The sequence below is a fragment of the Heterodontus francisci genome, unplaced genomic scaffold (assembly GCF_036365525.1).
Source record: "Heterodontus francisci isolate sHetFra1 unplaced genomic scaffold, sHetFra1.hap1 HAP1_SCAFFOLD_59, whole genome shotgun sequence".
NCBI lineage: Eukaryota > Metazoa > Chordata > Chondrichthyes > Heterodontiformes > Heterodontidae > Heterodontus > Heterodontus francisci.
In genome coordinates, this window is record NW_027140758.1 from 7,589,207 (window position 1) to 7,602,318 (window position 13,112).

At 44.1% G+C, this 13,112-nt stretch overlaps 1 protein-coding gene and 1 non-coding gene across 2 annotated transcripts in view; both read right to left on the bottom strand.

The window, feature by feature from the left end:
- LOC137360597 (histone H2A.J-like) overlaps positions 1 to 13,112 on the bottom strand; it is a 61,230-nt gene that overhangs the window by 39,334 nt on the left and 8,784 nt on the right. The gene's annotated exons all lie outside the window — the stretch shown is intronic.
- Positions 4,415 to 4,505, bottom strand: trnar-ucu (transfer RNA arginine (anticodon UCU)). Its single transcript is given in 2 exon segments — positions 4,415 to 4,450; positions 4,469 to 4,505. It is a non-coding gene; the product is annotated as a tRNA-Arg (tRNA).

The following is a 13,112-nucleotide window of genomic DNA, read 5'->3' on the forward strand; positions in this document are numbered from 1 at the left end:
TTGTATTCAATTCCCCTGGCGATAAATGATAACATTCTATTAGCTTTCCTAAATACGTGCTGTACCTACAGACTAACCTTTTGCGATTCGTGCACAAGGACACCCAGATCCCCTGCATCTCAGAGCTCTGCAATCTCTCACCATTTAGATAATATGCTTTTTTATTCTTCCTGCCAAAGTGGACAATTTCCCACTTTCCCACATTATACTCCATTTGCCAGGTCTTTGCCCAGTCACTTAACCTATCTATATCCCTTTGTAGCCCCCTTATGTCCTCTTCACAACCTACTTTCCTACCTATCTTTGTCATCAGCAAATTTAGCAACCATACTTTTGGTCCCTTCATCAAAGTCATTTCGAGAATTGTAGAATGTTGAGGCCCCAGCACAGATCCCTGTGGACCACTCGTTACTTCTTGCCAACCAGAAAATGACCCATTTATGCTGACTCTCTGTTTCCTGTCAGCTAGCCAATCCTCTATCCATGCCAATATGTTACCCCTGACACCATGAGCTTTTATTTTCTGCAATAACCTTTGATATGTCACCTTATCCTTCTGGAAATCGAAGAACAATGCATCCACCGGTTCCCCTTTATCCACAGCACATGTAACTCCCTCAAAGAACTCCAATAAATTGGTTAAACATGATTTCCCTTTCACAAAACCATGTTGACTCTGCCTGATTACCTTTATTTTTTCTAAATGCCCTGCTATAACATCCTCTGTAATAGCTCCAAACATTTTCCCTAAGACAAATGTTAAGCTAACTGGCCTGTCGTTTCCTGCTTTCTGTCTCCCTCCCTTTTTGAATAAATGAGTTACATTCACTCTTTTCCAATCTAATGGAACCTTCTCGAATCTAGGGAATTTTGGAAAATTAAAACCAGCGCATCAACTATCTCACTTGCCACTTCAGGACCTGGCGACTTGTCAGCCCGCAGCTCCAACAATTTGTTTAGTACCACTTCACTGGTGATTGTAATTTTCTTGAGTTCCTCCCTCCCTTCCATTTCCTGACTTACAGCTAATACTGGGGTGTTATTTGTATCCTCAATAGTGAAGACCAATCCAAAGTATCTGTTCAATTCATCTGCCATCTCTTAATTATCCATTATTAATTCCCCAGACACACTTTCCATAGGACCAACACTCACTTTGTTAACTCTTTTCTTTTTAAAATATCTATCGAAACTCTTACTAGTTGTCTTTATATTTCTCGCTAGCTTTCTCTCGTACTCTAATTTTACCTTCCTTATCAATCTTTTAGTCATTCTTTGCTGTTTTTATATTCTGTCCAATCTTCTGACCTGCCTCCCATCTTTGCACAATTATAAGCTTTTTCTTTAAGTTTGATAGTATCTTTAACTGTTTTCGTGAACCATGGATGGTGTGTCCCACCTTTGGAATTTTTCTTTCTCGTTGAAATGTATCTATTCTGTGTATTCTGAAATTTTCCTTAAATATCTGCCACTGCATCTCTATTGACTTATCCCTTAACCTAATTTGCCAGTTCACTTTAGCTAGCTCTGCTTTCATGTCCTTATAATTGCCCTTATTTAAATTTAAAATACTCGTTTGGGACCCACTCTTCTCTCCCTCAAACTGAATGTAAAATTCAATCATATTATGATCGCTACTACCTAGGGGCACCTTAACTATGAGGTCATTAATTAATCCTATCTCGTTGCACAATGCCAGGTCTAGTATAGCCTGCTCTCAGGTTGGCTCCAGAACTTATTTTTCCGAGAAATTATCCCAAAAACATTCGATGTACTCCTCATCTAGGCTACCTCTGCCCATCAGAATTTCCAGTCTATATGGAGATCAAAATCCCCCATAATTATTGCTGTACCTTTCTGACAAGCTGCCATGATTTCTTTTTTTATACCCCATCCTACAGTGTGGTTAATGTTCGGTGGCCTGTACACCACTCCCTCAAGTGACTTCTTGCCTGTATTATTTCTCATCTCAACTCAAACTGCTTCTGCATCGTGATCTCCTGAACTTAGGTCATCCCTCTCTATTGCGCTAATACCATCATTAATTAACAGAGTTACCCCACCACCTTTTCCAAGCTTCCTGTCCTTCCTAAATGCCATGTCACCTCCAATATTCTCATCCCAATCAATGTCGCCCTGCAGCCATGTCTCTGTAATGACTATCAGATCGTACTTATTTATTCTATTTGTGCTCTCTGTTCATCTGTTTTGTTTCGAAAGCTCCATGCATTCAGATACAGAGCACTTAGTTTTGTCCATTTATTCTTTTTGTAACCTCTAGCCTTATCTGTTGATTTACTCTTAGATTTGTACATTCTGTCCCTTCCTGTCACAGTCTGTTTATCATTTCGCATATTTATACCTTTCTCTCTTGCCTTGCCTCTCCTCCTTGATTCACCATATCTTCCCAAATTTGATCCCTTGCCCCCACTATTCAGTTTAAAACCGTCTCTACGTCCCTCGTTATGTGGCTCGCGAGAACACCGGCACCAGCACGGTTCAGGTGTAGACCGTCCCAACGGTACAGCCACCTCTTTCCCCAGTACTGGTGCCAATGCCCCACGAACCAGAACCCACTACTACCACACCAGTCTTTCAGCCGCACATTACTTTCTCTAATCTTATTTGTCCTGTGCCAATTTGCACATGGCTCAGGTAATAATCCAGAGATGATTACCTTTGAGGTTCTGCTTCTTAATTTGGTGCCTAGTTCCTCATACTGACTTTGCAGAACCTCTATCCTTGTCCTGCCTATGTCGTTGGTACCGACATGGACCACGACAACTGGATCCTCCCCCTCCCATTGTATGTTTCGCTCCAGCCCTGAGCAGACGTCCTGAATCCTGGCACCGGCAGGCAACACAGCCGTCTGGACTCTTGCTCTTTGCTGCAGAGAACAGTGTTAATCCACCTTACTATACTGTCCCCTACTACCACTACATTCCTTTTTTCTCACTCTTTGAGCCGCAAACACATTTTTTATTTTCAAAATATACTTTATTCATACAAATCTGCAAAAATTACATTGCCAAACAGTTTCAAACAGCACCAAAAATACAAACATTGCAAGGGAGATCAGTTTCCTTCTCTCCTATCATGAGTTTCTTCACAACCCTTCCATTTCACTATTGTCATGCCAATTACAGTTTTACATTGACAGCAAAAGAAAATATCAACGATACAGTTCGAGGGATTTCCCATGGATCCAGCCCCTCAGTTCAGCTTGGTGGGGGGACCTTACACTGTGGTCTTTCCCCATTGAGCCTTTGCTGCGGCTGCTGCAAGCTTTAGTGTGTCCCTCAGCACGTAGTCCTGGACCTTGGAATGTGCCAGTCTGCAACATTCGGTGGTGGACAACACTTTGCGCTGGAAGACCAGCAAGTTTCGGGCAGACCAAAGGGCGTCTTTCACCGAATTGATAGTCCTCCAGCAGCAGTTGATGTTTGTCTCGGTGTGCGTCCCTGGGAACAGCCCTGAGAGCACAGACTCCTGTGTTACAGAGCTGCTTGGGATGAACCTCGACAAAAACCACTGCATCTCTTTCCACACCTGCTTTGCAAAGACACATTCCAGGAGGAGGTGGGCGACCGTCTCTTCCCCACCACAGCCAACGCGGAGGCACTGTGCGGAGGGGGCGAGACTTCGGGTGTGCAGGAAGGATCTGACGGAAGGGCCCGTCTCACCACCAGCCAAGCTACGTCTTGGTGCTTGTTTGAAAGTTCTGGTGATGAGGAATTCCGCCAAATGACTTTGACGGTCTGCTCGGGGAACCATCCGACAGGATCCACCATCTCCTTATCCCGTAGGCCCTTGAGGACATTCCGTGCAGACCACTGCCTGATGGACCGGTGGTCAAAGGTGTTTTGCCGCAGAAACTAAACACTTACTGCAGACGTGTTTGCCCTGGATCACACTGGCATCCAGGAGCTCCCACATGCTGCAGCTGTGACACATCACCTGTCCTGTCATCCTTAACGTGTTTCAATTCACTACTTAATTATTTTATTCAATTGTTTATTTTGTTGTATATTTTATTAAGCTTACCACTAGTTTGTTTACGATTTTAAACATTAGGACTAAAATGGACTTTAATCACTTACCAGATACTCATCAAACATGCAGCTTTTTCCAAACCAATCAACTACCTGCTTGCCTGTGATGTCGCAGCTCAACAGATCCTCACCAAACAGCTCCTTCCACTGCACCGAAGCAAGAACCAAATCCTGTAAACTCACCCCAGCGGCTCTCTGTTTCCTTGCTCTCACTCTCCATTGTGATGTCACTTATTGATTTTTTTACCCCAGCTCTGCTCCTGCTGTGCTCCTTTCTCTCTCACCCTGTCTCTGAGTCGGTGCTTTTGACACACTTGTTAACTCTCTGTTCCGTCGTGCTCTTCTGTCTCTGGTCCAAAATCTGACTCTGGTGGGATTTGAACCCAGAACCTTTGAATGCTTTCTTTATCATTATTTAGAAGTCCAACACGCTATCCATTGCGCCACAGAGCCGCACATACTTTGATAAACATCACCAAGGCCTTTGATCTTGTCAGCAGAGACTGACTCTTCAAACTGCGATGGAAACTCGGCTGCCCTCCTGAACTCTTGGGCATCATCTCTTCTTTCCACGAGAACATGCACAGTTCCATCAGTTACAATGGAGCAACATCAGACACTTTCAAGATCAGCAGTGGGGTAAAGCAAGGCTGCGTGCTGGCGCCAACTCTCTTAGGAACAGAGGAAAATCGGAGTAGGCCATTCAGCCCGTCGAGCATTTTCTGCCATTCAATTCGATCATGGCTGATCATCTACCTCAACGCCCCTTTCCCGTGCTCTCCCCATATCCCTTGATGTCATGAGTATCAAGATTTCTAACAATTTCTGTCTTGAACATGCTCAATGATTGAACAGCCACAGCTCTCTGGGGTAGAGAATTCCAATGATTCACCACCGTCTGAGTGCAGAAATTCAACTCGATCTCAGTTTTAAATGGCCTACTCCTTATTCTGAGACTTGGTCCCCTGATTTTAGACTCACCAACCAGGGCAAACATCCTATCTACATCCACACTGTCACGCCCTATAAGAATGTTATCAGTTTCAATGAGATCACCTCTCATTCTTCGAAACTTTAAGGAATGCAGGCCCAGTTTCCTCACAAGACAATCCCACCATCCCAGGGATTAGTCTGGTGACCCTCTGTTTCACTCCCTCTATGGCAAGTATATCCTTCCTTAGATGAGGAGACCAAACTATACACAATACTCCAGCGCGGTTTCACCAAGGCTCTATACAATTGCAACAAGACATCTTTACTCCTGTACTCATGACCCCTCGTGTGAAGGCCAACATACCATTTGCCTTCCTAATTGATTGCTGCACCTGCACAAGAGCTTTTAGTGTCTCATGAACAAGGACACCCAGGTCCCTTTGGACATCAACACTTCCCAACCTCTCACCATTTAAGAAATACTCTGTCTTTCTGTTTATTCCACCAAAGTGGAGAACTTCACACTTACTCACATTATATTCCATCTGCCATGTTCTTTCCCATTCACTTAGCCTCTCCAGGTTCCCTGGAAGCCTCTCTGCATCCTTCTCACAGCTCACACTTCACCTAGCTTTGTGTCATCTGCAAACTTGGAAATATTACATTTAATCCCTGCATCCAAATCATTTATTTCGGTTGTTAACAGCTGTGGCTCCAACACTGATCCTTGCAGTACCCCAATAGTAACAGCCTGCCATCCTGAGGAGGACCCGTTATTCCTGCTCTCTGTTTTCGGTCTGTTAACCAATTCTCAATCCATACCAGTATATTATCTCCAATCCTATGTGCTCTAATTTTGTTTACTCACCTCCTGTGTGGGACATTACCAAAGCATCCACTGGTTCTCCTTTATCTGTTCTCCAGGTAACATCCTCAAAAAACTCAACGGGTTTTTTCAAACCTGTTTTCCTTTTCATAAATCTATGTTGACTCTGCCCAATCATATCATTATTTTCTAACTGTCCAGTTATCACATCCTTTATAATTGGTGTATTCTTCTCCATGCTGCTATTGTACACTTTCCGTGACTCAGATGGGGGTGTTCACCTGTGTATCAGAGCTGACGACAAGCTGTTCATCTTGGTAAGACACCACTTGGACGTAGAGACTTGGACGGAGAGACTCCACTTTCCATCAACATTGACAACATCACTTTGGAGGTTGTCAACAGCTTCACATACCTTGGATCAACAATCACCAGCAATCTGTCCCTTGATGCTGAAATCAGCACCAGGATTGCCAATGCTGCAGCTGTCATGTCAAAGTTGAGAAGACGGGTGTGAACCGACAGCAAACTGACCGTAAATACAAAGCTCCACGTGTACCAGGCTTGTGTTCTCAGCACCCTCCTTTATAGTAGAGAATCATCAACAACTTATGCAAGCCAAGAAAAGCAGCTGAACAGCTTCCACCTCCACTGCCTCAGATGGATATTGGACATCTCCTGGCAGGACAGAGTGCCGAATGAGGAAGTACACCAGCTTGCAGGGATCCACAGCATGTTTGCCCTCTTGAGTCAGAGGCGGCTCTGTTGACTGGGCCAAATGAATGACAGTCACATTGCCAAATACATGCTCTGTGGTGAGCTTGCTATAAGCACAAGACCAACAGGTCAGGGAAAAAATCAAGTTATTTGGAGAGGTTTGAGTTAATTAAGGAGAGTGGGCATGGATTTATAAATGAAAGTTCATGCTTGATGAATCTAACTGCATTTTTTGATAAACTATCTGAGAAAGTTGATGAAGGGAATGCAGTGGATGTTGTTTATATGGATTTTACAAAAGCATTTTATAAAGTACCACATAAAAGGGTGGTTAACAAAATTGAGGTTCATGGATTAGGAGGGTCAGTGTCCATTTGGATAGGAAATTGTTTTAAGGACAGAAAACAGCGAGTCATCTGAAATGGTTCTTGGTCAGACCGGAGGATAGTCGACAGTGGTGTTCCTCAAGGGTCAGTGCTAGAACCATTGCTTTTTTTTGCTACAGATTAATGACTTGGATCTTGGAATATCGAGTAGAATCTCAAAATATGCCGATGACACCAAACTTGGAGGAGTGGCAAACAGTGAGGATGATATGAACTGCCTGAAACAGGATAGTTATCGGCTAGTAGGATGGGCAGACAGGTGGCAGATGGAATTTAACAGTGACAAGTGTGAGGTGATGCATTTTAGCAGAAGGAATAGGGAGAGGCAATATATACTCAATGCTACAGTTCTGAAGAGTGTGCTGGAATAGAGGGGCCTGGAGTACATGTCCATCATTCTTTGAAGTTGGCAAGACATATTGCGAGAGTGGTTAGCAAAGCATGTGGGATCTTGGGCTTTATAAATAGAGACATTGAGTACATAAGCAGGCTTGTTATGCTGAACTCTGGTTCGGCCCCAATTGGAGTGTTGCATTCAGATCTGCTCACCAATCTTTAGAAAGGATGTGCGGATTCTTGAGAGGATGCAGAGGATATTTACCAGAATAGTTCCAGGGATGGAGGGTTTTAGTTTCAAGGTTAGGTTAGAAAAACAGGGTTTTTTTCTGCCTGTATCAAAGGAGATTGAGGGGAGAATTGATAGAGGTGTCGAAGGCTATGACAGTTTTAGATAAGTTGGCAAGGAAAAATTGTTCCCATTAATATTGGTACAAGGACTAGGGGATTCAGATTGAAGGTTTTGGACAAGAGATGCAGGGGGAATGTGCGGAAGAGCTTTTTTGCACAGTGATTGGTAATGATCTGTAACTCGCTGCCCCCGAGGGCGGAGGAAGTGGAGACAATCGTTGGTTACAAAAGGAATTTCGATGGGCATTTGAAGGAAATAAATTTACAGGGCTAGGGGGATCGAGCAGACGAGTGGGACTGACTGGATCGCTCCATGGAGAGCTGGCCTGTACTCGATGGGGCACATGGCCTCCTTCCATATCACAAATTACCCAATGACTCGATGAGTCTATGTCACTCTCAGAATCAAGACAACAGAGTGACAGATTTAACACAACATTATAACATATGTTTTGTTTGACAAATTCAATAATAACTCGTCTCCACTCCTAGTATTTCTAAATCCCACACATTCACTATAATGTCAACAATTATTTCCTGTTGTGTCTCTCTCAGATTTGTAAACTTCACTATTTTGGAGTGAGGTGACATCTACTGGCGGGAAGCAAGAACTGCAATCAAGCAGCAGAAACTCCACAGTCTGTCAGGGTTAAAGAAACATTGCAATATGAGGAAATAGTGAAGGGGTTTGATCGGGTTGATGGAAACATGATTCCACTTGTGGTATCGTATGAAGCAAGGGCCGGAAATATAAAATTGTCGTTAATAAAAGAAATGAGGAATTCATGAAAAATGCATTTGCTTAGAGAATGGTTATAGAGATATACAGCACTGATAAAGGCCCTTTGGCCCACTGAGTCTGCACTGACCATCAACCACCCATTTATACTAATCCTATGTTAACCCAGAATTCCCTACCACATCCCCACATTTCTCCTATCACCTACCCTGGGGCCAATTTACAACAGTCAATTTATCTATCAACCCACAAGTCTTTCGTTGTGGGAGGAAACCAGAGTACCTTGTGGAAGCCCACATAAACAACTTGCAAACTCCACACAGGCAGTATAAAGAACTGAATCGGGGTCATTGAAGTTGTGAAGCTACAGTGCTCACCACTGCACCACCCTTAGAATGTGGATAGAGTAAAAAGTGAGATTGGATGGACAGAAGCAGTCTGAAAAGATGGCTCAAACAAAAGGTGAAAACCCTGAAATGTTAACTCTGTTTCTCTCTCCACAGATGCTGCCAGACGTGCTGAGTATTTCCAGCACTTTCTGTTTTTATTCCAGCTTTGTAGGATATTGTTTTGAACTGAAAAAAATGCATGATCGGCTGTGGGTGCCAGTGAAATTCCACAGGAGCGAATAAAAACCATGCCAACGGTGGCTCGTTGGTCCAGGGGTATGATTCTTGCTTTGGGTATATAAGTGATTAATATGTGAGAGGTCCTGGGTTCAAATCCCAGACGAGCCCTTCTCTGTTGCCATGTTTAGTTTAAGGTCATCGATTGCTTTCAGCCTTCCAGAAAGCGGAATCGATTTCCAAACTGAGCCTGCTTGAGGACCGGGGAACTGGATTCAAAGAGCTTGTCGACAAAATTGAAATGAACAAAATATACATATTGTCAAGTGGGAATATAAGGTTGCAACAGTAACTAAAGGCCTGATCGGGTCAGCAAATGAAACCCGACCCAGGACTGACAGCACCACATCCGACCTGGTCCGAGTCCTTTCATTTTTTTCCCGTGCCCGAACTGACCACCAGAATGTTCAGTTAAACTTGCTTCCGTTTTTCACTTTTTAAGCTTGAGCAGGTAAGGCAACAAAAACTGTAACTGGACTTGAAAGGTTGTTGAAATGTACATTAAGATTAGAGCTACGTACCGGAGGTGATGAGCTGAAGATTGTTACCATAGAAGTTAGTGATTGTTAGGTCACTAGTTAAAGAGAAACTCATGGAGTTGGGTTGTCTCACACTGTATTGATTAACATATTGCCCGAAGGATAGAAAATATCATTATACATTCCCTAGACTCCTGCTTTACAGGTTGAAATACTTTCTGCAAGTTTATCCAGAGAGCAGCTGAGATGCAGAGACCAGGAAGGTCTTGAGTGATTAATTATTATAAAATATACATTCTTATATTAAAGAGATTGTGCTCTACCTTCGATGGAATCGCTCACTGCAGACCAGTGCGGAGTGTTTCCCGCCTTGACGTCCTGGCTGTCACTGGATCTTGAGTCCAGGCCTCTGGATTACTGGTCCAGTAATCTTTGAAATTTCTCCCTTGATCTAATATTTTAATCTGGTAAGTCAGATTTTACAAAAAAAAATTCAATGATTTAAGACTGCTTCATGTTCAGCAGTGCCAAATGAATAAAGAAATTCAAATATATTCAAAATTATATATCAACTATTAAATACTAATGCCCAGCTTTGAATACAAAAAATGCCTCTAATTGTGTTCTGGTCTGGAATGGAATTCTTCAGTGTTTCTGTTTAGCTTGGATTGACTCATCAATTTTCTTGTTTTTCACGTTGTCGATGCCTTTGAATAATTGTGGATCCTTCTTCAGGGTGTCTTCTTTCACCAGGTAGTTCTGACCTCTGATGATGTTGATCTTAATCAGCTTCAATTTGCTGACAGTTTTGGAAGTGAGCAGATTTCCTTTGCTTGAGTTTACAACATGGAACTTAGTCTGACGTATGGACCCATGGGAGGATTTGAAAGCTGCCCTTGCATTGGAGCATACAGTTGCATCCATCCAAACAGAGGTGCAGTAGAAGTGACATATTTAGTTCAGTCTGTCGATCATGGGACTTTTAATCTTAAGGTTGTGAGTTTGAGCGCCATTTAGTTTTTCCATTTTTTAGGCTTCATTAGCAGAGAGTACAAGGAGTGTTTGAAATGAAATTCAACAACAGTATGAGAAACGCTCTCTTTCATTCGGGACTCTCGCGAGCGAGGAGTGAACAGCTGGGAAGTCAATTTCATCGGGAGTTTCGGTGGAGCAGGGACTGCTGGGTAAGTAGAAACCTATATATTTGGGCTGTGTAAGTTCTCTTACCTTTTCGTTGTGCAGCTTTTCCAGGAACACAGGCATTGCGAGCGAGGAGTGAACAGCTGGGAAGTCAATTTCATCGGGAGTTTCGGTGGAGCAGGGACTGCTGGGTAAGTAGAAACCTACATATTTGGGCTGTGTGAATTCTCTTACCTTTTCGTTGTGCAGCTTTTCCAGGAGCACAGGCATTGCGAGCGAGGAGTGAACAGCTGGGAAGTCAATTTCATTAGGAGTTTCGGTGGAGCAGGGACTGCTGGGTAAGTAGAAACCTATATATTTGGGCTGTGTAAATTCTCTTACCTTTTCGTTGTGCAGCTTTTCCAGGAGCACAGGCATTGCGAGCGAGGGGTGAACAGCTGGGAAGTCAATTTCATTAGGAGTTTCGGTGGAGCAGGGACTGCTGGGTAAGTAGAAACCTATATATTTGGGCTGTGTAAATTCTCTTACCTTTTCGTTGTGCAGCTTTTCCAGGAGCACAGGCATTGCGAGCGAAGAGTGAACAGCTGGGAAGTCAATTTCATCGGGAGTTTCGGTGGAGCAGGGACTGCTGGGTAAGTAGAAACCTATATATTTGGGCTGTGTAAATTCTCTTACCTTTTCGTTGTGCAGCTTTTCCAGGAGCACAGGCATTGCGAGCGAGGAGTGAACAGCTGGGAAGTCAATTTCATCGGGAGTTTCGGTGGAGCAGGGACTGCTGGGTAAGTAGAAACCTATATATTTGGGCTGTGTAAATTCTCTTACCTTTTCGTTGTGCAGCTTTTCCAGGAGCACAGGCATTGCGAGCGAGGAGTGAACAGCTGGGAAGTCAATTTCATCGGGAGCTTCGGTGGAGCAGGGACTGCTGGGTATGTAGAAACCTATATATTTGGGCTGTGTAAATTCTCTTACCTTTTCGTTGTGCAGCTTTTCCAGGAGCACAGGCATTGCGAGCGAAGAGTGAACAGCTGGGAAGTCAATTTCATCGGGAGTTTCGGTGGAGCAGGGATTGCTGGGTAAGTAGAAACCTATATATTTGGGCTGTGTAATTTCTCTTACCTTTTCGTTGTGCAGCATTTCCAGGAGCACAGGCATTGCGAGCGAGGAGTGAACAGCTGGGGAGTCAATTTCATCGGGAGTTTCGGTGGAGCAGGGACTGCTGGGTAAGTAGAAACCTATATATTTGGGCTGTGTAAATTCTCTTACCTTTTCGTTGTGCAGCTTTTCCAGGAACACAGGCATTGCGAGCGAAGAGTGAACAGCTGGGAAGTCAATTTCATCGGGAGTTTCGGTGGAGCAGGGACTGCTGGGTAAGCAGAAACCTATATATTTGGGCTGTGTAAATTCTCTTACCTTTTCGTTGTGCAGCTTTTCCAGGAGCACAGGCATTGCGAGCGAGGAGTGAACAGCTGGGAAGTCAATTTCATCGGGAGTTTCGGTGGAGCAGGGACTGCTGGGTTAGTAGAAACCTATATATTTGGGCTGTGTAAATTCTCTTACCCTTTCGTTGTGCAGCTTTTCCAGGAGCACAGGCATTGCGAGCGAGGAGTGAACAGCTGGGAAGTCAATTTCATCGGGAGTTTCGGTGGAGCAGGGACTGCTGGGTAAGTAGAAACCTAGATATTTGGGCTGTGTAAATTCTCTTACCTTTTCGTTGTGCAGCTTTTCCAGGAGCACAGGCATTGCGAGCGAAGAGTGAACAGCTGGGAAGTCAATTTCATCGGGAGTTTCGGTGGAGCAGGGACTGCTGGGTAAGTAGAAACCTATATATTTGGGCTGTGTAAATTCTCTTACCTTTTCGTTGTGCAGCTTTTCCAGGAGCACAGGCATTGCGAGCGAAGAGTGAACAGCTGGGAAGTCAATTTCATCGGGAGTTTCGGTGGAGCAGGGACTGCTGGGTAAGTAGTAACCTATATATTTGGGCTGCATAAATTCTCTTACCTTTTCGTTGTGCAGCTTTTCCAGGAGCACAGGCATTGCGAGCGAAGAGTGAACAGCTGGGAAGTCAATTTCATCGGGAGTTTCGGTGGAGCAGGGACTGCTGGGTAAGTAGAAACCTACATATTTGAGCTGTTTCTGAACCCGAGACACTACTCTTGTAGTGTCTCCCACCCGCCCTCCTCCTCTTACCAAAAAAAGGACTCGGTTGTGTGTAGGTAAGGTAAGGCTTTTTCTATTTCTCTTCTTATTTTATTGTGTGATTGGTTAAAAAACTTGGGTATTTAGAATAGTGGGAATGGAGGTTAAGGCAGTTGAATGTTCCTCCTGCAGAATGTGGGAGGTAAGGGTCGCCAAGGGTGTCCCTGCTGACTGCATCTGCAGGAAGTGCACCCAGCTCCAGCTCCTCGAGGACCGCGTTAGGGAACTGGAGCTGGAGCTGGAGGAACTTCGGATCATTCGGGAGGCGGAGGGGATTATTGAGAGGAGTTATCGGGAGGCAGTCACACCTCAGGTAAAAGAAGAAGGTCAG